Genomic DNA, 24,610 nt, shown 5'->3' with positions numbered 1-24,610 from the left:
AGCAGGGAAGGAGAGCTAACAACTGATGACATCAAGAAACTGACGTGTTTAATGCCCTTTTTGCTTCAGTCTTCGTTAAAAAGGTTATTGGTGACCAGAGGCTCAACATAATTAATATTAACAACAAAGGGGAAGGAGTGCAAGCCAAAATAGGGAAAGAACAGGTTAAAGAATATTTAGGTAAGTTAGATGTATTCAAGTCAGCAGGGCCTAATGAAATTCATCCTAGGGTATTTAACAAACTAGCTGAAGTGATCTTGGAACTGTTAGCAATTATCTTTGAGAACTCCTGGAGGACATGTGAGATCCCAGAAGACTGGAAAAGGGAAAACATTGCATTTATCTTTAAAAAAGGAGAATAAAGGGGACCTTCAGAATTATGAATCAGTCAGTCTAACTTCAATACCAGGAAATATACTAGAACAAATTATTAAACAATCAAATTTTAAGCACCTGGAAAATAATAGGATTATAAGGAATAACCACCAAGGACTCATCAAGAACAAATCATGCCAATCAACCTAATCTCTACCTTTAATGGGGTAGTGGCCTAGTGGATGGGGAGAAGCAGTAGATATGATGTATCTTGATTTCTGATACTGTCCCACATGATATTCTCATAAGCAATGTAGTCTAGATGAAACTGATAGGCCTACAAGGCCATAATCAAAGAGTAGTTATCAACAGTTTGTTGTCAAATGCAGGGGACATATCCAGTGGGGTCCCGCAGCGGTCAGTACTAGGTCTAGTACTATTCAGAATATTCATTAATGACTTGGATAATGGAGAGGTAAGTATGCTTATAAAAATCTACAGATGACCCCAAACTGGAAGGGGTTACAAGGACTTTGGAGGACAGGATTAGAATTCAAAACAACCTAGACAAATAGGAGAATTGGTCTGAATTCAACAAGATGAAATTCAACGACAACAGGTGTGAACTACTTCACTTAGGAAGGAAAAAAAATCAAAAGCACAACTACAAAATAGGGAATAACTTGATAGGTGGTAGTACTGATGAAAAGCATCTGGAGGTTATAATCAGTCATAAATCAAATACAAGTCCATTATGTGATAAAGTTTCAAACAAGGCTAATATCATCCCAGCGTTTAACAGGAGTGTGGTATGTAAGACATAAGAGGTGGTAGTCCCGCTTCACTCAGCACGGATGAGGCCTTTCCCCTGTGTTCAGTTCTGGACACCACACTTTGAGAAAGATGTGGACAAACAGGAAAGAGTCCAGAGAAGAGCAACAAAATGAAATCAGTATTAAAATGAAATCAGTCTGACCAACTAGTTATTTAGTTTAATCACTGAAGCAAGCGTAGTACACCCAGATTTTTTAATCCCAACTTTATTACAATATAAACAGGTTGTTCTTTTTAGATAACACGTGCCCAGCACATTTGTTTTGGTTTCTCTCCACACCTGGTCAAAATGTGTTTGCTGAATGTAAGTTTATATAACGTAAGGTTACTGCAGGTCTCCTCTTCAGCTAGAAACTCATTCATTTTCATTAACTGTACTAGGATTTCACATTACTGTGAATAATTCCAACACCCATACATACAAGTCCCAATAATACTGAATGATTAATTTTTCAAACGTTTTACAGACTGGGTTTGGGGCCATGAAGAAAATGAAAGTTCATTATTCTTATCTAAGTTATACCGGTCCAATGCAGTATTTTTTCCTTCTGTAGTCAAGTGCTTCAACATTTTATTTTAACCAATGTATTTTCTGGATAGAATGCTACATAATATACTTTGTTCAACTAGCATTTTTAAAATCTGGTAGAAAAATTCAAAACACCAGTCCCTGCCACCGTATCACCTCACCTCCAATAAATATTTCTATTTTTCTTTATTTGTCCTCTTCTGTGTAGAAAACTGACAAATTGATTTCCATAACTTTTGCAAATCAATAAAGCAAAAGAATTTCAAACATAACAAATTGGTAACAATGCAGTGGTAATGAACAATGACTGGAAGAACAGTTTCTTCGACAGAAGAAAGCATGACCTACAACTGTGGGGATGCACAATTTCCAGCCTCTGTAGGTGGGTGCAATGCGCTCAGCCACTGTCTCCTTGCATTCCTCCATTCACCCCTCAAACTCCTATTTCAGGGACATCCTGCAAATCCAGTCAACCACCCTTTCCCTCATACCAGGAGCTCTTTGCATCACCCGTGTGTTCAGCCCGGCATACCACTGTCCTCTATTTACCTCACCCACCATGACAGAAGCTCTGTGTGGTCTCCCATTCCAGGGTTCTGTGTGACCCCATTCTTCCATCTTCCCCTTCTGGTCCCTACTTCCATGTCCACTCACCCAGATCCCCCTTCATCCCCTTGTGGGTCCCTGCTTTGCCATCCTCTCCCCCCTCCTCCCGATCACCAAGGCCACTGCCCCCTCACTCAACACCAGGTCCCTGTTTCACCTACTCACTCTGACCCATACACACACACACACCCCGAAGGTCCCTGCTTCCCTCTGATAAGCCTTCCCTATAAGGTTCTCTCATTTCAGTTACAGTCCAGAGCAGACAATGTTCTCATACAGCAAATTAAGTTTCCGCCCCAACGTGTAGTCAGCGGTACAGGGTAACAGAGATTGAGAGAGATTGCTCTACCTACAGTATCTAGCAATCTAGGGCCCTAACTTTCCTGTGAATTGGGTTTTTCTGGTGTTCCAATCTGCAGCAAACTGATGTTCCAAATTTACATTACAGACCAACAGAAATGCCATCCAGTTGAGTATTAGGCCTCTCTTGGCAAAGCCAATAAGGGATACTCAAAATATGTATTTAAAAAAAATATTTTCCCTGACACACAGTTTCAAATTTCCAAATATCCCATGCTACATTCTAAGTACATTTCAAAATAGGTTTAGCATTCAGCATATTTATTTACTTCCTTGGTGGTTTTAAAATACAATGTACAGTCCTTGCACAAACAAACTTCTCATTAACTTCAGTGGGAGTTATGCACACAATTGCTACAAAATCAGGCAGGCATTCTGTTACTACTAGTTTCTATTAATATTTCAATATTTTTGCCAGTGGACTACTAACTGTATGGAAAAATCTTTGTGTTTTGATCACTATTGAAAACAAAACATTCAGACAGGAGAAAACTGACCAATAGTGGCCTTTGGATAGCAGACTGTGCTGAAACTGTGACTTCTAATTTGTAATACACTATAAAAGCAGACAGTTCCCACAGCTATGCTCTCTAGTGATTTTCAAATATAGTATTGACCTATGCTCTGGCTATAGACTTTTACATTACCAACAGAATTACTTCTGTTTGGATGAAGTTAGTGAAACCCCTCTGATCCTGTATGCCTCAGTCAAAAATCTCTTTAGCCGCCTGTGAAAGAATTGCTTTAGTCTATCTAAACCACTCCCTTTACTGATATCACACACAGTCTAGGTGAGTTACAAAAATTCTTTGTCCTTAAAAGGAGCATATTTCATACATACATAAACAGAATCTTAAGAATGCTTCTCCACATGGAGTTTCCAGACCTAGGTAGACACAGAAATAACAAGGGAAGCCTAAAACAAACCTTTGTAAGTAATTCTAGAATTATTTTAAGAATAGTCCCTTTCTGAAACTAACTACAAAATGCCTAATTCTCCAGAAACTATGCAACGGTTATATTTTTAAAACTGTAAAAAAAGTGAACTTAAAGTGAATTTACACTGAAGAACTACACTGAGTTATGCGATTCTAAAGGCAGCTGTTATGAAAGCTATTAAGCTGCGGTTGAGGTAATGAGTAGAGCACAAAATCTTAACACTGCTGATCTCAAAAAGGAATAAATAGCTGCTCAAAAAAACCCACACAACTTTGGTCAACAGAAGACAGCATACAAATTATACTAGCAAAAATAAAGATCTACAGATCATCTGGCCCAGTTCTAGTCTGTATTTTCATGACTTCAATAATGGAGTGGAGAGTATGCTTGTAAAATTCACAGATGACATCAAGCTGGGAGGGGTTTCAAGTACTTTGGAGGACAAGATTAGAATTCAAAACAACCTAGACAAATAGAATTAGGATGAATTCAACAAAATGAAATTAAATAAAGACAAATGCAAAGTACTCCACTTTGGAAGGAAATATCAAATGCACAGCTAGCAAAATGGGATATAACTGGGCAGGTGGCAATATTCCTGAAAAGGATCTGGGGGTTACTGTCAAGCACAAATTAAATATGAGTCAACAATATGATGCAGTTGTGAAAAAGGCTTTTATTCTGGGGTGTATTAACAGGAGTGTCATATGTAAGACATGGGAGGTAACTGTCCTGCTCTACTCTGCACTGGTGAGGCCTCAGCTGGAGTAAGGCATCCAATTTTGGGTGCCACATTTTAGAAGAATGTGGACAAACTGCAAAGAATCTGAAAGAGAGCAACAAAACTGATCAAAGGTTGAGAAAACCTGACCTATGAAGACAGGTTAAAAAACTGGACATGTTTAGTCTTGAGAAGAGAAGACTGAAGGAGGCCCGATAACTCTCTTCAAACATGTTAAGCACTGTTACAAAGGAGATCAATTTTTTTCTGTGTGCAATGAAAGTAGGACAGGAAGTAATGGGCTTAATATGCAGAAAGGGAGATTTAGGGGACAAGACTTGACCTCATGAGGTCCCTTCCACCCCTACATTTATATTATTCTATTCCAGAAGTAAGCTACACAAAATAACAGGAGTGTACTGATAATAGCCTCTTCTTTAGCATGCTGTGTGTTCAAGCTACACACACTGAAAATCAGTCCTCACATTAGCTCTGTGAGACAGGTATGCTTGGTTTTTGGGTCAAGAGATCACCATAAATGGCTGAACGTACAGCAGTAGAGAATGGAAACCGAGTAATTATAGCCAGATCTAGACTTGCATACAAAGATTTTGTTTTGATGATAGTACTGGACAGAAACGAGAACTAACACTCAAAGATAAAAGGATATTTATCCAGCTGCACCTCAAAAAATACATGCACTACATCCCCTTTGAGAATAATTTAAAGGAAATCATTTGAGTGTTCTTTAAAACAGAGTGCCAAGGGGAAAAAAATTTTAAGGACAGGACTGCCATTAGTTTACTTTTGAGGCCTTTAAAAAGAAGTATTAGGAGTCCTGAACAGAGAGTTTAATTTGAGGGGAAACAAAAAGCTATTGTCCTTATTAAAATGAAGTAGTTTAAACATACTCTTTGCTTTATACTTTACATCTGTTCTCAATTAAAAATCCAGCTGCATGAAATAATATTTCTTCTTTTAAAATTAAATTAATTGTGCATATAGCACAGAAAACTTTTTAAAAATACAACTGATTCAGAAAGTCACTAAGTATTTTTAAATGATGTCTGTGGCCACACAAAGACTCCCCAAGAACCAACAAAAATGAAGGCTCTATAATGGAAAAGCTTTTTGTTAAAGACATGGATTTTTATTTAAATGTTCTTTTTAATTCCATTCAGACCCAAGAACAAGGGGTCATTTTGTACACCAAAAAAGGAAAACCATCTTTACTTAAAGTTTGGCACACATACTGTGTATATCTAAATTCATGAGGCTTCATAAATCTAGCCCAAAAAGCGTTTAGGCTTCCAATTCTTAAGTAACATAAACAAGCATAATAGCACAGCTCCCTGTGGATAATTCAGCTATTTTTGAGAAAATCTTAAATACAAGAAAAGCTTTTTGACTTTTGATAACCTTGTTTATTAAGGATTCATTTTCCAAAACATCAACTTTATCAATAAAAAAAAAAAAAACAAAACACAATCCAAAAGCCACACTGTGAAACAAGGTAACAACTCCTAACTAGCTGTTTTTCTCATTAGATTTATTGTAGATGCCTCCAACACATTTTGAGTTAAAAGCTAAACAAGATTTGATGGCTCAATGGGTTAAAATTTTAAAGATCATGCAAACAGAGTTTATCTGTGGCTAATAGTTTAGCACAGTCTCATATCAATAGCTGAGATTTGCTATTAATGCTTATCAGATGCTATGAAAAGATTTTGAAGTACAGATTCACTTGAGTTTTTGAATCTTGAGAATCTGGTGACAAAGATTAATGAATTAAACTATTAACAACATAACCATAAAATATAAAAGTTACGAGGAGATCTTGAAACTTTCAGCCTCAAACACAACAAACAGATTGACAGAACAATTAACAGAACAGGTAAAAACCACAGTCCTTGGTACAGAGCACATGCATTAATACAAAAGGCCTAGTGCTTTGAGGCGTTTTAAAGTGTTCCGAGCATAGTCTTTCTGCATGTAACAATTTACTTTAACAGGAGAATCAGATGGTTTACAGTGGTACAACATGAAGAGACCAAATACTCCAATGCAAACTCATCTGCAGATAATGAATTATTACTTTACAGCACCTGCAAGTATGTTAGGCCTCAAGAAAGGTCAACAAAACAATGGGGGAGAGAATTAAGAGAACAAAAGGCCACCGTACTAAAATGATCTCAGCATAGATCTGTGCACTGGATGGCCACAACATTTGCAATTTAAAAAAGCAAATATACATATAAAATAAATATCTTATTAAGTAACAATGTGGTTGATTTACATTAGAAGTGGGCATTAAGGATGGATTTTAAGAGGAGTAGTCAACTGGTGAATGAGTAAGAGCCCTGTTCAACAAGAAGCACAAAAGATTCTCTCATTAGAAAGATTTTTCTGTATGGATTCCTCCACATCAATCATGAAACAGATGCTGTTCTTTAATTTGTTTACATAGACAAATCAAATCATATACATATACACACACATATATATACATATACACACACATATATATACATATACACACACATATATATACATATACACACACATATATATACATATATATACATATATATACACACACACACACACAAAACTATACTTACATAATGCAACGCAAATTCTGCACTCCCAATTATGCAAAATCCCAGCGTTTTGAAGCTACACGCTGAGGAGTGGGACTTTGTCTGCTGATCACCTGTTAAATGAGACCAAGATCAAAGGTGCATGATATATAAGGAAATACTGAACTGTCCATGGTTGTTCTGGCTTTGAGCTAAGGCTGTTGTGAACTTGTAACCGTAAAAAAACAACAACCCTCCTCTGTGCGGCTTGAAGGACTGACTCCTACCAGTATCCTTGCTGGAGCTGAGGGGTGATATCTGATAAGCTTATTAGCATATCTCTAGGTTCCTTCATTGTTTTTAATATGTTTTCTCTGTAATGCTTCTACCTTGAAAATAAGTGTGTTTGCTTTTAAAGAGCTGTGTGGAAACTCACAACTGTTGACAATTATGTTGTACGTACATAGCCTTCAAAGAGAAAGCAAAGCACAGATGCTGGGCCTGCTTATGCAGTCTGGGTTGCTGGGGATATCATAATGTAAGCAGGGAACTGAGCAGCCTGAAAAAATCCCAGTCAGAAGAGAGAGAGACACTAGTCTCTACCCAAGAAAGGTGATGGCTGAGAAGCTGAGAGGGACCATGAATGGGGAATATAGGTGCAGCTGCCCTGAACTTGACAGATAGCTCTACAAGTTAGTCCCTAGCATATTTCAATGTGTCAACTTGAGTTTAAGAAAGAAAAAAGGTCTAAAAGTAGTTTACAAAACAAATGTAACTTTTGTCATCTGTGGTTTTCTCTATGATCACTGTCTAACCTATTAACTATAGTCAGTAAAGGAAAATATCTACATCTGCTGCTGGTTTGCATGCATGCATAACAATTCATAAAATAAAAACAGATTCTAAATTATTTAGATTCTAATGTTAAACCTCTACAAGCAAATTACCTAAAGTACAGTACATGTGTGGGTGTATTCCTGTTTCAGTGCATCAACAGCTTAATCAACCTTCCACATTATATCTGATTACAGTTCATTATATAAAATCACGCTTAACCCTTTTTGAAAAAGATAGGAATCATATTTTGAACACACTGGTCTGATTCCCCCCGTGTCCCTAATCATTTAGGGCTAGACCCACAAAGGAATTTAGGAGTATAACTGCCACTTTAAATCCAACATTTATATCCCCCAAACCCTTTCTTAGCTGCTGCCTAACCATATATGCAATAATAATAAAATAAAAATAAAAATTAAATTAAATATACACCAGACCCTCGGTAGAATGCGGGATTTGGGATCCATGCGCGGTACCGCATTAACCGCGTTAAAATGAATTGCAATTAAAGTAATTAAATTTGGGATCCATGGCCATGACCATGTTATATGTGAATTTGCACTATACAGACATGCGTTCTAGCGAGGGTCCGGTGTACTATAAAAATAAAAAAGTTTGAACAGCCAACCTTAGTTTTAAGTGCCTCTGGCACCTCTAAGGTGTAAATTTTATTATGATGATGATGAGAAATGCTTTAGCAATAAAAATAATAAATAGTTTTGCTAAAACTAAAAATATTGGTAACCCTTTAAGAGTTAGTCTGGTAACCCACTAGGAATCACTATACGTTGCATCTTTCTTTAAAGTTAATAAAAGTTAGATTAAAAGATTTGCTTTGGAATAGTCCAAAGAAGCTTTGATTTGGGCAAGGATCTGTCACTTAAGGTTCCGCAGCAGCATTTAAAACAATGAAATTACCACTGCTTTGGTTTCTGAAAACCCTGGGTAACAGCCCCCTCCAATAAGTCCTGAAACTAGGATATACAAAATGGAGGTCACTATGCACCCAAGGGAGTTGACTGAACCCAACACAAGAAGCTGCAGCATCCTAAGTGTGACCGACATCTGGACCAGTCATGTAGAAAGGACTCTCCCTCATCCCAGGATTAAGAAAAGAAAATGTGGTGAGATTTAATTTCAAAGATTGTACTTCCCCTTCTATTCTTTAATATAAATTACTGTAGGTTATCTTGCTGAGTCTATGCTCTCTAGGTAAAACTCAAGTAACCATCTTTTAGAGTTTAATTCCTTTATAAATTTAAGGAAATTGGCTTAAGAGAGATTGAAAATAATTTTTTTAAGCAATTGCAGTTAATATTCAAAACCTGTCCTTTTTGGACCAACCTAGTCAACAGAGAAGTTACCACACTCTTAAAAATTCCTTAAAGAGAAGTGCACCTTTAGAAATGTGATAAATGTGTCAGGTATCAAAGAACTGAGAATTGCTGATCATAAGTAAATATAATAAGAAATCTTGATCATTTACATTGGTTTTGATATAACTACTGAGCCTCAATTCTAAACTCTGATCATTGCTTGCAAGACTATACTGGCCGTGTCTGTGTTTGACTGGTGAACTGCTCATTATATATTAATGTGGTTTTGGGTGAATTAATAAATTGTTAGTTGGTTAAGAAGAAGCAAGTGTTCCAGTTTGAGAGATACTTTTCAAGTTAAAAAAGTAGACCTGAAAAGAACCTAGCGTTAAACTAGTAAGGCAATGCTCCCTGGACTTAATTAAAAAGGGGTTATCCTCTTGAATTCTATTATACTTTGGCAAACCTGGGTTAGTTAGATTTCAGCTTTAAAATCTAATGTGCATCCAGGCAAATTCATAAATTGACCCGTTTCATGCTTACTGCTGTGGATCATACTCAGAGAAAGGTGCCTCCTGATAGGCATTTCCTATTGGCTAGCTTAGATGCCTCCCCACTCAGAATGCTGGCTTCTATAAACCCATTCTTAGGCACTAAATTTCCCCATCTATTGTATAGATAGCCGGGGAATTTAACAATGGTCCTTACAAAAAAAAACCTAGGATTTTATTTTTAAATACTACGACTACTACAGCTAATTACTACAAAAACAAACTAAACTACTTTCCACAGTGGAGGGAAGCTCAACATGGACAGCTGCTAAGGCTCTGTCTCAGGCTGAGGCAGTCAAGAAGAACCCAAGGATGGTTCACCTGTGCAGTGCTATATAACTATGGTACAGTACACAAGACTAAGTAGGATTGATGAGCAGGTCAATGGAAATTGCTATGTGAAATCTCCAATCAAAGGTGCAGGGGACTCAAGCGCACCTAGAGTGGAGCACCCACAGGGACACTACTTGAAGAAGAATATTGCTTACCTGTCGCACGCATGTTGTGAAAATTAAGTAGTTGGTGTATGCAAAGCATTAGATAAGTGCTAAAGTTCACCACAAGACCAAAAACTTCCTGCTGCAGAACCAGCAGTGCAAAGTTTATTGTACAGCTCTCTTTTTCAAAGCTATTTCAAAATATGCTGGCAACTACATTCCTGAACAGAGATTAGCATATGATGGGAGCCACACATAACTCAACTTTTTGCACAAGCGTAAGTGTGAAGATGAGGAAAGCATCTGTGAATGTGTGTGAAAATTCTGCTTGTATGGACTTACACATTTTTTAAAAATTCTGTATTATAACAGCATTGCCATTACTTTAGTAAGCCACAGCATGCCAACTTCTTGTCCTTGAGTCAGCCCAAGAGTGTGAAAATGTTTTGCATGATGGGGAATGATGCCATTGAAAAGACAGTAACTCTGAAATCTTAAAATTCCACGTCATATAAGGAAGACCTTTAAACAAAACAAAAAAAACCCCAAACCCCAAAACAGAAACTTCATGTTTAATCAAATTTATCCTGGAGAGCAGCAAATTCCCTTCAGGACAGATATAATATTAAAATTCCCAAGACTGTACACACATCCCAGTACAAGTAGCTGGTTTCCACTTCTGCAGCAGGAGTGGTGTACACTGTGTCAGTAAATTTTGCTAAGGCCAGGTCTACTCTATAATCTTACATTGGTCATACTATGTTGCTCAGTGGTGTGAAAAAACTACTCCCCTAAGCAACACAGCTATACCGACCTAGCCCCCGATATAAATAGCGCTATGTCCATGGAAGGGCTTCTTCTGTCATCATAGCTACTGCCTCTTGTGGAGGTGGATTAAGAACGCCAATGAGAGCAGCTCTCCAATCGGCATAGTAGCGTCTTCACTGAAGCTTTACAGTAGCACAGCTGAACCATTGCAGATGCGCAATTGCAGTGTTTTAAGTGTAGTTGTGCCCTAACTCTCCTCTAATCTTCAAATCAGTGCTGAACAAGTGGTGTGATTGTAACAGACAGAAGTGCTAAGCCGCGTCTAAACTACTCTGAACTACTAGATGGGCTGGAAAGAAGGGGAGAGAAGGGATTATGTCCCAATTCCAGTAAACCAAGGAATCAACTTGGGGGCGAGGGCGATACCATCTTTTAAGCTTTGTTTGATGAAGACAGGGACTCATGAAATCAAAGAGATGCTTCAACAGATTGTCTAAATTTTCTTCAAATCACTGTTTTCATTTAAAATAAAAGATAAATGAACTGTGCTGAAAAACTGAAGAACCATTCTAACCTCCAACTGAGAGGTGTGAAATTTCTGATACCTCCTAAATAAAGAACTCGGGAAGTTAAAAAACGAGCACAGCGTTAAACTGAAATTTTTCTTCCCTAATCCCTATGAATAGAAAATCCTTGAACTACTTAAGTCTATCAACTTCCGCAATGGAGTATCGATTTTCAGAAACAGACATTTGAATCCTCCTTTTAATTCCCTTTCATGTATATCATAAGCTGTCCGTTCTTTCTAGAGCACTGCTTATCCAAACCTTAAAATAGTAAAATTTGGTTGACAGCATCTTTGAAATTTGCAGTACTTCTGTCTTCTTTTACAACTGGAAAAATACTGAGAGATTAGTCTCCCTCTACTCCAGTCCTAGCTAGAACTCAGACATGCAACATGGCACAAAATTGAAAAAAAAGAAAAAAAAAGGATTTAAAGTTAGTTACATTAAAATTTTGAAACCCTCAAAAGTGGTTTAACCCGAGAAATGAGGAAAAGGTTTTCAGAAATATGGGTGGAAGGGATGGAGATTTGGAGCTTATTTTCCCCTGAACTTTGACACCCATGCCTACTTAATATGGTGAGATAAGGGCAACTTTCTGAAAGGATCAACATCTTTACTGACAAGAAGTCAGATCAATATTAAACAAATTCTAAAACTCAGATGTTTCATTTTTTTCTTCCATGTGTACTGTAAAGTTCTGATTTGATAAAGAAGGCAACTAAAGCACACTATCTCTTCAGAATGTAGTGAATGGTAGTGGTCAATAATGTAATATAAGCCAACATCTCACATACAAGATTCTAATTTTTACCTAAAATATCCTTTAAGACTAATGTGGAATTGTTTTTAAATCAGATCAAAGTTATAGTAAGTGATCCAATATGACCACTAGTGAGACAGTGCAGAAAAAGAATAAAAAGAATAGTGTAGAACACATTATACATCCAGTCTGCCAGGAAGAAGGCAATGCCTTTTTTTGAGAGAGAGAGAGAGAGAGAGAGAGAGAGAGAGAGAGATACAGACAGACAGACACCGATTATCTTAAAAGGAATAGATGCACCACACAATGATATCCCACAGGAAAAGCAGTGCTGAATCATATAGGCATTACCAGAATTGAAAGAGGAGGACCGTATTAAGTTTAAACTTAACTAAGCAGGTTCTTCAAAAGCAAAGTAACTTTAACTTCATTATTTCTCTAGTGATGTTGTCTACTGAGTCTCCTGAAGTCAGTATCTTCTATGAATTGATAAGGCTTAAAGAAAGGAGTAAAATTACTTGATCAGAGCAAAAGATCCTGCATCAGTCAATGTTTAGTCTGCTAGAAAACAGAAACAAATGAGGCAGATAAACATAGACAGATACAGGAGAATGAAATCTTTTTGTAATTATAAATGGACTGTGTTTTCAACGATGTCTACACTACGAAATTAAGTCAACTTAATGTAAGCTGACATCCAGCCACTGCAGTAATAGTCAGTCGTGTCTGTCCACACCACACTCATGGTGTCAGTGGGAGTGCGTCCTCACTAGCACTGCTTACATTGATGCACAGAGCAGTGCACTGTGGGTAGCTATCCCACAATGCAACTAACTGCAAGGGTTTCAGGAGCGGCTTGCAATGCCTCATGGGACCAAAACATTGTCGCAGATGGGAATCGGAACATAGGTTTGACCTTCCATGATGCAGTTTCCTCCCTACCATGATATCAATGGCAAACAACCCGTATTGCCTTGTGCCTTCTTTCGAAAGCCTGGCTTAGCCGTGTGTATGCCATAGCGCACGAAGGACAGACCCCGTTCAGTTGTGCAGCCTTGTTATGAGCATTACCAATCACCTCACGCCTTATCCTGCAGTATTTCCAGAGATGAGACAAGAGCTGCTGCGCAGAACATTGCGATGTCATTCAAGCAGCCCTGCAACGAGCCATAGAATGAAACAATTCCCGGTTGCTGCTGGCAGTCATGCACCCATTGAACATGGTAGAGCACCATTTCAAGTCCTGGGAAACAAGCATTGTCTGATGGGATCGCATCATTATGTGAGATGACGAGCAGTGGATGCAGAACTTTCAGATGAGGAATGCCACTTTCCAGAAACTTTGTGCAGAGCTTTCCCCAGCGCTGAAGTGCAGCGACACTAAAATGAGACTGGCTCTGACAGTGGAAAAATGAGTGGAGATAGCTCTGTGAAAGCTTGCAATGCCAGACTGCTACTGAACAGTGGGGAATCAATTCAGTGGTGGTAAATCCACTGTGGGAGCTGTTGTGATCCAAGTGTGTGGGGCCATTAATCAACTTCTGCTAAGAAAGGTAGTGACTTTGGGCAATGTGCAGGATATGGCAGATCCATTAATCAACTTCTGCTAAGAAAGGTAGTGACTTTGGGCAATGTGCAGGATATGGCAGATATTTTTGCCACGATCGGGTTCGCTAACTGCGGTGGGGCGATAGATGGCATGCATATCCCTATCTTGGCACCAGACCACCTAGCCAAAGAGTATATAAACCGAAAGAGGCCATTTCATTGACATCAATGTGGAATGGTCAGGAAAGGTGCATGATGTGGACATCTTTAGGAACTCCGGTCTGTTCAGAAAGCTGCAATCAGGGACTTTCTTTCCAGATAGCAAAATAACCACACATGATGTTGAAATGCCAATAGTGATCCTGGGAGACCCAGCCTACCCCTTGCTCCCATGGCTCATGAAGCCGTATACTGGCCCCTGGACAGCAATAAGGAGCAGTTCAACAATAGGCTGAGCAAGTGCCGAATGGTGGTGGAATGTGTTTTTGGATGTTTAAACAGTTACTGGAGCAGTTTGCTTACTAGGGCTTTGTCTACGCTAGCATTTTTGTGGGCTCACTTAATTTTTAAATGCTCACTTAATATTATTTTTGATTACAAAAATTTGCACTGTAAAATGATAAAAAATAGTATTTTTCAATTCACCTCATCCAAGTACTGTAGTGCAATCTTTTTGTCGTGAAAGTGAATTTTGGAAGTTGCCAACTGCAATACATTCTGTATTGTTTGCAATGCAAAGTACCCATGAACTCTGAGCTTTCCTTTAATATGCAGAAAAGGAGTTGACATGCATTAACAGTAATATGTCATTAAGTAAAAGGGGCACATGGTAACAGTGCTTTCAGTACACTTCACAGACAAGACTTCTTGTAGCAATCAGATCCTTATCGAAGCTCAATCACTTAGCACACATAAAATAATTTATCTAGAAGGAATGAGAGTGGACCTATTTCCATCTAAACACCTCTTGAGAAAAACAGGCAGTAAACAAAAGCTCTGAGGTGCATACTAACTCCACATTTATTCTTACAACATTCCATAATCTGTTCCACAGTTCAACAGTGAAGAGACATAAGTACCTATAGAAAAGATTCAGCCCCAAATTTTCCAAACTTTGTACCTAAAATCAGGCTCCTAAATAAAACCAGTCTCGTTTTCAGAGATGCTGAGCACTTCTGACAAACAAGCCACATTATCCGAGGTCTCCTTTACACACAGATTTTGTAGTGTGACTTTTTTCACTGAAACAGTTATACTGGTGAAACCCCTAGTGTGGATGCAGTTATACTAATATAACAGTGTTTATACTGGTATAGTTTATTCCCCTTCCCATGAGGAAATAAACTACACTAGTACAACTACACCCATTCTACAGGGGGTTACACAACTGTACAACTTTTGTGTTTAGAGAAGTCCATAGGAGCCTAACTTTAGGAAATCTGGATTGAAAATCTTGGGCTTAAGTTTTATTCATAACACCAATCACAAGACTGAAAATAAATACTAAGTGGAAATGAATCTCATGCACTAAAAACTACGAAGGAAGGACATAGGTCCTCTAAGCAGATATTGACTGAAGCTGAGAAGAAATGACACAGGTGAAGTGCTCTATTCCTATGGTAACAAGTACTACTAGATCAATAACCTAAGTCTCCTAAAAAGAAGCACACTATTCCTGCAGCTAATAGTCAATAACCACTAGCAGAAAAGAAAATATTACAAAATGAGTGGAGAAAGCATTTGGTAGCATACAAAAGAGCATCCAATATATTCAGCTTCAGGCAGGGGGCCTGTAACCTGAGCCCCACCACGCAGGGCTGAAGCCCTTGGGCTTTGGTTTCAGCCCCGGACGGTAGGGCTTGGGCTTTGGACCCAGGCATTGGTGCTCGGACTTCAGCTTTGGCCCCCAGCAAGTCTAACGCTAGCCTTGGCGACCCCATTAAAACAGGATTGCGACCCACTTTGGGGTCCCAACCCACAGTTTGAGAACTGCTACACTAGACATTGAGATTCAAATAATTAAAGCTTTATAACTGTTAAAACCACAAACTGGCATCGCCACATGTCAAAATATACAAATTAAATATCTTTTAATCTAACTAAGAAATTCCCAAGATGCATTTTTTGCTTTGCTTATCAGTAAATTTTTATTATTGATGGAAATATTTTTCATCAGTTTGTATGTGCGCAGCAAAAACAACGTTTTTACTGATATTTACCAATAAAAATCTAATCCTTTCAAGCCTATGTATAATCAAGGACTCTGAAAAGAACTCCTACACTCTTGCTAACAGTAACAGTTACTCTTTTTTTTATCCTTTTCTTCAAAAGTACTTCCGCACTTTAAAACAAAATAGTTATGTCTGCACAACTGTGGGACACCACAAAATGCAGAGTTCCTACAAAGCAGCTAAGAAACCCTTGATTTGGTAAAGAGACATGTAGACAAGGGTCTCATTTGCTTCTTCTGTCTATACCCACAACTGTCTTGTGATTAGAAACCATGGTGATCCTTGTCAGCAATCTAATTTACTGTATAATATCAGTAAGTAAGAATACTATTTCCAGAGAGAAATATAATGAAGAAGGCAAACAGGTTATGGCATTCAAAACAAAATTTGTGGCTTCAAGAATGAACCATCTGACTTAAAGAGTGCATTGCTGTTTTTCCCAACCTATCATGTCTCCACTCACTCTATCTCAAAAACTTTAATGACACAACTTGAACTTTGAGTATATTCATCTATAGACTCAAAACCTTACTACATAAATCATAGGGAAGGGAAGAGTATGACTGATGCCTCTTCATAAATAAAATACTTAAACATTACCTAACCTCAATATGCATCTAAAGACTACTTGTTTTTAAATCAAAGAACATAGGTAACCGCTGGTCTGAAATAATCTCTCTGCTTGTACATAATTCTTTCAGAAACCAAACGGAAAGCACAAGTCACTCTGTCTAGATATATCACTACACCCTGTCTGAAAGGATTCTGCTACAGCAAAAAGTATTATGGTTAAGTATTAAGTTCTTTAAGCAGGTGAAGAAATATTCATCACTAAACAGCTGACATGATCAGCTGTCTATGGTTTCAGCCACAGAACATGTTTGACAACTGTGCTATGTAACATGTTATGCACTCCTTATCTGATGAGATCATGAGCCAAAAAGACACTAAGAATCCTACCAGTATATACAAAGTATATACCAGTATACTAAGAATCCTACCATCCTACCGATGAAGTGAGCTATAGCTCACGAAAGCTTATGCTCAAATAAATTGGTTAGTCTCTAAGGTGCCACAAAAGGGCCTTTTCTTTTTGCCTCATGTAGTTGCCCAAATTGGTGGATAACTGCGTGAAAGGAAAGTGTTCATACAATGCACTCCAATAAACCATGCAGCTTCCCAGAGAAAGAAGATAATTCACATGACATATTTCCATACTGCCTTTTACTCCTTTTCTGAAGTCTCAGAGCAGGACTTCATACGACATAGAACAAGTTGTTTCTGAAAACACAGAAATGAAATGCTTGTCTAGGTTTACAATAAAATGCAAATGATTTGACACGAATATACAAACATGTATTTCTGTCAGTGAGTTCTTAAACTATGTGAGTATGGAAGCTGTCCAATTTTAATGTGGATTTAGGTGTAAGCTAATAATGTGTCCACAAAACAAGTTGAAATAGAAAATGTGACTGGGCTGCCGTGACTGCAGCATACCATAGTTTTTTTTTTTGTTTTTTTTTAAAAAGAGACCGATCACAGTCTCGCCTGAGAAAGTTCATCAGTTTAAAAAAAGCAGCAGACGCCACCGTTTACTGTTTCCCCACTCTGGAGGGAAAAAAGTGATTTATTACAGGAGAAAAGTGCTTATCCGTTTAACAAGCTATGTTCACCAACAGCATTCAATAACTTATAAAGTAATTTATGAATCATGCAATTCTCTAATATAACTGCCAAACCCCCTAATATAACTGCCAAACCCCCTTCTATCTTAAATAGACAAATGTTCATGTAATTTTTTTAAAAACTTTGGGCTTTGCAATTTCAAAATGAAGGACATTAATGGCAAGCAAACAGCAATATGAAATATGCAATCATAAACGAACAAGAAAAACAATTTTAATACCTATGAAGCAGCAGATACTTGAGGTGCCATGTTATCCGACTCTCAGGATATTTTCCTCCAACAATTTCTTTTTCTAAGTTTCATTCCTTTAGCAGGTATGGGCTCAACCCACAGGTATTTTTTGCTCCTTTTATAAAATAATTATTTATTTTGGCAAAGAACAGAAAAGACCACAGTGGTGGCTACACTGGAAGTGTAGTCTGGATTCCTTAGAGATTTTCAAAACATAAACATTTCAGTTTGAAGTAACAGAAGTCCAAACCTGTGTGACTATGTACTGGAGGAGGAGGAGGAAGAGTGAAAAGAATAGAGCTATCCAATCACATCCCCACATATGCCTGCCAGTGTCCACGGGCATATCAAATACCTTGTAGGAAACAGATTCAAAGGCTTCTAACAGATCTAAAAAACCCAGCTTGGACAACTGGTTTTCATCCATCTCCAGAAAAACAACATTGACCATGAGATTAAGTCTCTGCACCATAATCAGACCTAAAATCAGATAACAGGATGAAGGAATTCAGATCTCTAGAAATTGTCAGAGCTGTTTCACCAACATTTCTTGGTAATCTGCCCTAAAAATGGGTTATTAGACTTAGGGCAATGATTGCCAAAATTTTCTATGTCAAATGATAGTTTATTGAGCAGAGGCTTAGCAATCGCTTTAAGAGCTCTTGGGTAAAATGTTCAAAAGTGACAAGGCAATTAGGAGCCTATGTTGCATTGGCTTTCAATGACAATGACGCTCTTAAATTCCTTTTGAAAATGGGACGAAGGAAATTATTGAAAATTTTACAATTTAGCTTTTCTTTTTTCCTTCTAAAAACTTAAGACCTGAGAAATGCAGAAAGTTTACTGTTCCACAGGTGAATTTATAGAGTTAGATAGGATATGATAATTTGGTTTGTGGTTACAGAATTTAATTTCAACTGCCACTTAACCTTTTATACAACGGTGTAAAGATAAGGCAAATTGTATTCAGGCTGCTTTAGTAATACAGATTGTGACTAAGTGTAAATGCAAATTAACTTAAAAGTTTATCAGCATCCTAGAAAAATAAGAGTTTCAGTTTTCTTCCCAATTACCTTGAGAATGCTAGATTTTCCTATCTCCCCAGGATAAAGGGCCATAACTGGTCTCTACAGCCTTAAACTAATATATAATGACTAAGCCTTAATCCTCAATAGAAAAAAGCAAAGTAATCACTTTTCTGAGCCTTAACACACGCAGATGTGCACACACTGCATTAATAAACCAGGAATACCTTTGAGTCTTATATAACACGGTTAAAATAAAGAGTTTATATTTATTGACTTTGGTGAATTACATAGCCCTCAAAGTTCTTCACTATCCTGCTGTCTGGTAAGAAGGACAACACAAAATACAGCAACGTCAGAATTTATCAAAAGCATTCTGCAATTGTCAGGAGAACTAGCCTGATTGATTAAAAAAGAACGAATAGCTGTTGTGTTTTTATTCCTTTTATCTGACCCAAAAGGGGAAATACATTAAAATGTGGAGAGAGCACTTAAGTAATACTAGTGGAAAAAGTTATGTAAGCACAAATTATAAGAATGCCTTTTCTGATTACCTTGAATTAGAAGTGGGGATATGTGCTAGAAATGGCCTAGAGAGATTTACAAACCTTTTGAGTTGGTTTAGATACTTTGCAAGAAAGGTTATCTAGACCATGTAGCAAGCCAACTTATTCAGTAGAGAAGTTGATGGATCTGTGTCAGCCGCTCTTCGTTTACTTAAGTCAATGGCAATTGTGATCTGCAGAAAGAGAGCATCAATTCTAATTAGCTCACATCCTCTCACCCCAAAAAACCTATTGACCTTTTGAACACTCACATGTATCAGTCTACCTCTATATAAGGATGTTCTTTGAGGGAACAGGAGAGGGAAGAATCCATAAACTCACTTTTAAGGGTTCCCTGCCAAATATAATAGCCTTTTTGCTACATACTGGCAAGATTTACACTTGCATGTGCGCATGTGACCAAGTTGAAGGAAGGATCTGTAATTAAAAACTGAAACCTGCATTCTGTCCTGGAAGATTTTTCTTTGGGGAAAAAAATGAATTTGAATTGGACTCCACAGGCAATGAGCCAAGGAAGGTTGATCAACTTCATTGTCTCAGCACTAGACAACCTAATTTCTGTTAAATCTGTAAGGTAACATTTTCAAACGAATTTAAAACGACTTAAGGTGTCTATGGCTACGTCTACCCCACATTTCAGTGCAGACTGCGGAAATGTGAACTGAAGAGCACAAAGTGTTGCACTGTAGCTTCCCCATGTGAACGCTGCTGGCACAAAACTAGAAGGTACCCTGTTTACATTAACCTAGCCCTTGAACCAGACCACAATAACACAAACTGGGTACCTTCTAGTTTGATTCAGCAGTGTCCATGTGGTGCAGCTACAGCGCAACACTTTGATGTGCTCTTCAGTTCACACCTCCATAGTCCGTACTGAGTGCAGCAGAGACAAGCCCTACATTTCATGGATTTAGGGCAACTGATTGGATTGGCATGTAAGAGAGCAGAGGAAGGAGGATATGCAGAAAAGATTCAGGGACATTCAGGGAGCTGAGGAAGCTAAGCTGTCTCCTCATTCCCTACACACCTGCCTCCCTACACTACATCCGATGAAGTGAGCTGTAGCTCATGAAAGCTCATGCTCAAATAAATTGGTTAGTCTCTAAGGTGCCACAAGTACTCCTTTTCTTCCTACACTACTGGCCACTGTTGCTCAAAACCAGCTCAGCTCCAATGCCCAACTTCCATAGCCCCTCGTCCTTGCACCCTCCTCACTAATACACCTCCCCATACTAGTTATGAAGAATTTTGTTTAAAGACACAAAAATATAAACATTGAAATGTCAAATGCAGAACAGAGGACAGGAAGTACAGAATACAAATTCACATGCACTCACAACAGAGCAAAGACACAGAAACAGATACTTGTCAAAAAACCCACAAACAAATGATGTCAAAAGAAAAGGAAGATTTTAATAAATCTCTTCATGACAGGGCTGCTTTATTCACACATCTTTAAAATGTAGAACCACTAGCTGCTAACTATTAAGAGTGAAGTGGATCCCTCCCAAAACCTGCTTTGGCAGTTCGGTTTAATAGTAATCCTTTGCTAAGCTTTGACAATTACTCCCACATTCCCCCCTGAGAGACTAATAGTTAGCTAAAAATAAAATGGAGATTAGCATTTACAGTAAACTGCCTAAGCAATGCACAATTTGACAGAAGGTGAAATTAATCAACTTTGTGGTGTGCTAATGTCCAGATTTTACTTTGAAGGTCCAGATTTAAACTTAACCAATCTAGTTGAACACATTTATGTTTAAATGGATGGCACAAAATGCTATTTTTGTTTTCCATTTCAACAGCTTGGTATTTTAGAATACTGTAGTATAGCTTCTCACTTAACATAGAGCAAAATGATTCTACATAAGTATCACAGGCCTTTGTTTAGCACCTGAAAAAAACCTTACAAAAAAGTGGATTTAAGGAAAAAGCAAAAAACTTACTATAATTTCATGGCATGTTGGCCAATACACATAACGTAGCTTCAGCATCCATACAATGAATTGTATGACCTGGGAAAAAAGCAGAATATGACCATTAAAAATATCAGGAAGAAAATATATAATATTGACAAATACATCAATTGACATCTTGTAAACAGGATTATTGATGAAGTTAAAAGAAGAAAAAGACTGTCAAGCTTCTCTCTTTTTCCATGGAAGCATAAAAATCTTTAAGCCACTTGGGGGACAGAGAGGATGGTGGAAATGTTTAAAACACAATGAGCCAGCTACTTTATACAACAAAATGGGTTGTTTTAAAAAGGAATATTTAAAAAAAAATTACTATTACAAATTGCACGTGGTATAGGCAGAAATTCATAAGTACTTCCTGATGCTAATTCCTAAGAGAAGACGACTATATGTAGAGATAAACCTTTAAACAAAAATAGTTAACGAAAACACATCGAATCACCGAAGATTAGGGTTGGAAGAGACCTCAAGAAGTCATCTAGTCCAATCCCCTGCTAAAGCAGGACCAACCCCAACTGAATCATCCCAGCCAAGGCTTTGTCAAGACGGGCCCAAAAACCTCTAAGGATGGAAATTCCACCACTTCCCTAGGTAACTCATTGCAGTGCTTCTCCACCCTCCTAGTGAAATAGTTTTTCCTAATATCCAACCTAGACCTAGCCCCCTCCTCTCTGGAACCCCCCTTCAGGTAGTTGAAGATTGCTACCAAATTCCCCCACTCTTCTCTTCTCCAGACTAAATAAGCTCAGTTCCCCCAGCCTCTCCTCATAAGTCATGTGCCCCAGCCCCCTAATTATTTTTGTTGCCCTCCGCTGGATTCTCTCCAATTTGTCCACATCCTTTCTGTAGTGGGGGGCCCAAAACTGGATGCAATACTCCAGATGTGGCCTCATCAGTACCGAATAGAGGGGAATAATCACCTCCCTCGATCTGCTGGCAGTGCTCCTACTAATGCAGCCCAACATGCCATTAGCCTTCTTGGCAACAAGGGCACACTGTTGACTCATACCCAGCTTATCGTCCACTGTAATTCCCAGGTCCTTTTTGCAGAACTGCCACTTAGCCAGTCGGTCCCAGCCTGTAGCAATGCATGGGATTCTTCTGTCCTAAGTGCAGGACTCTGCACTTGTCCTTCTTGAACCTCATTAGATTTCTTTTAGCCCAATCCCCCAATTTGTCTAGGTTACTCTGGATCCTATCCCTACCCTCCAGTGTATCTACCTCTCCCCCCGGCTTAGTGTCAGCCACAAACTTGCTGAGCGTGCAATCCATCCCATCATCCAGATCATTAATGAAGATGTTGAACAAAATCAGCCCCAGGACAGACCCCTAGGGCACTCCACTTGATACCGGCTGCTAACTAGAAATCGAGCTGTTGATCACTACCTGTCGAGCCCGACGATCTAGCCAGCTTTCTATCCTTATAGTCCATTCATCCAATCCATACTTTTTTAACTTGCTGGCAAGAATATTGTGGGAGACCATATCAAAAGCTTTGCTAAAGTCAAGATATATTATGTCCACCGCTTTCCCCATGTCCAAAGAGACAGTTATCTCATCATAGAAGGCAATCAGGTTGGTCAGGCATGACTTGCCCTTGGTGAATCCATGTTGATTGTTCCTGATCACCTTCCTCTCCTACACGTACTTCAAAATGGATTCCTTGAGGACCTGCTCCATGATTTTTCCGGGGACAGAGGTGAGGCTGACTGGTCTGTAGTTCCCCAGATTCTTCTACTTTCCTTTTTTACAGATGGGCACTACATTTGCCTTTTTCCAATCATCTGGGACCTCACCCGATCATCAAGAGTTTTCAAAAATAATGGCCAATGGCTCTGCAATCACATCAGTCATCACCCTCGGATGCATTAGATCCGGCCCCATGGGCTTGTGCATGTCCAGCTTTTGTAAATAGTCCTTAATCTGTTCTTTCACCATTGAGGGCTGCTCACCTCCTCCCCATACTGTGCTGCCCAGTGCAGCAGTCTGGGAGCTGACCTTGTCTGTGAAGACCGAGGCAAAAAAACCCATTGAGTACTTCAGCTTTATCCACATCAGTCACTAGAGTGCTTCCCCCATTCAGTAAGGGTTCCACACTTTCCCTGACCACCTTCTTGTTGCTAACATACCCTTCTTGTTATCCTTCACATCCCTTGCTCGCTGCAACTCCAATTGATCTTCCTGATTACACCCTTGTATGCTCGAGCAATATTTTTACACTCCTCCCTATTCATCTGTCCAAATTTCCACTTCTTGCAAGTTTCCGTTTTGTGTTTAAGCTCACTGAAGGTTTATTTATTAAGGCAAGCTGGTCGCCTGCTATATTTGCTATTCTTTCTGCACATCGAGATGGTTTGTTCCTGCGCCGTCAGTAAGGCTTTTTTAAAATACATGCAGCTCTCCTGGATTCCTTTCCCCCTAATATTAGCCTCCCAAGGGATCTTGCCCATCAGTTCTCTGAGGGAGTCAAAGTCTGTTTTTCTGAAATCCAGGATCCGTATTCTGCTGTTCTCCTTTCTTTCATCAGGATCCTGAACTAGACCATCTCATGGTCACTGCTGCCCTGGTTGCCACCCACTTCTACTTCCCCTACCAATTCTTGTTTGTGAGCAGCAGGTCAAGAGGCATAGAGCCCCTAGTTGGTTCCTCCAGCACTTGCACCAGGAAGTTGTCCGCAACACTCTCCAAAAACTTCCTAGATTGGTTGTGCACTGCTGTATTGCTCTCCCAGCACATGTCAAGGTGATTGAAGTCCCCTATGAGAACCAAGGCCTGTGATCTGGAAACTTCTGTTAGTTGTCCGAAGAAAGCCTCATCTACCTCATCCTCCTGGTCTGGTGGTAGGGTGACCAGATGTCCCGATTTTACAGGGACAGTCCCAATATTTGGGGCTTTTTCTTATATAGGCACTTATTACCCCCCACCCCCTTCCCGATTTTTCACACTTGCTATCTGGTCACCCTATCTGGTGGTCTATAGCAGATGCCCACCAGGACATCACCCTGCTGCTCTAGCCTCTAAACTTAACCCAAAGATTCTCAACAGGCTTTTCTCCAGTTTCATATTGGAGCTCTGAGCAATCATACTGCTCCCTTACATACAGTGCAACTACTCCACCTTTTCTCCCCCGCCTGTCCTTCCTGAACAGTTTATACCCATCCATGACAGTGCTCCAGTCACGTCAGTTACCCCACCAAGTCTCTCATTCCAATCACACCATAGTTTCTT

At 38.8% G+C, this 24,610-nt stretch overlaps 1 protein-coding gene across 4 annotated transcripts in view; it reads right to left on the bottom strand.

Moving 5' to 3' along the window:
* The window catches only part of SIPA1L1 (signal induced proliferation associated 1 like 1), a 382,778-nt gene that overhangs the window by 150,845 nt on the left and 207,323 nt on the right, over window positions 1-24,610 (bottom strand). For 3 of the 4 annotated variants that reach the window (XM_084631230.1, XM_084631228.1, XM_084631231.1), the window contains 2 exons: window positions 21,353-21,421; window positions 19,449-19,579 (listed from right to left, as the gene is read on the bottom strand). The gene's annotated coding sequence lies outside the window, so the exon portion shown is untranslated. Of the gene's footprint in view, window positions 1-6,925; window positions 7,018-19,448; window positions 19,580-21,352; window positions 21,422-24,610 lie in introns of all 4 variants that reach the window. The other variant, XM_084631229.1, reaches the window with a different exon arrangement.

This window comes from Lepidochelys olivacea (genome assembly GCF_965140295.1).
Source record: "Lepidochelys olivacea isolate rLepOli2 genome assembly, chromosome: 6".
Taxonomy (NCBI): domain Eukaryota; kingdom Metazoa; phylum Chordata; order Testudines; family Cheloniidae; genus Lepidochelys; species Lepidochelys olivacea.
Note: the sequence above shows the minus strand (reverse complement) of the source record. Positions and strands in the feature narration are given on the sequence as shown.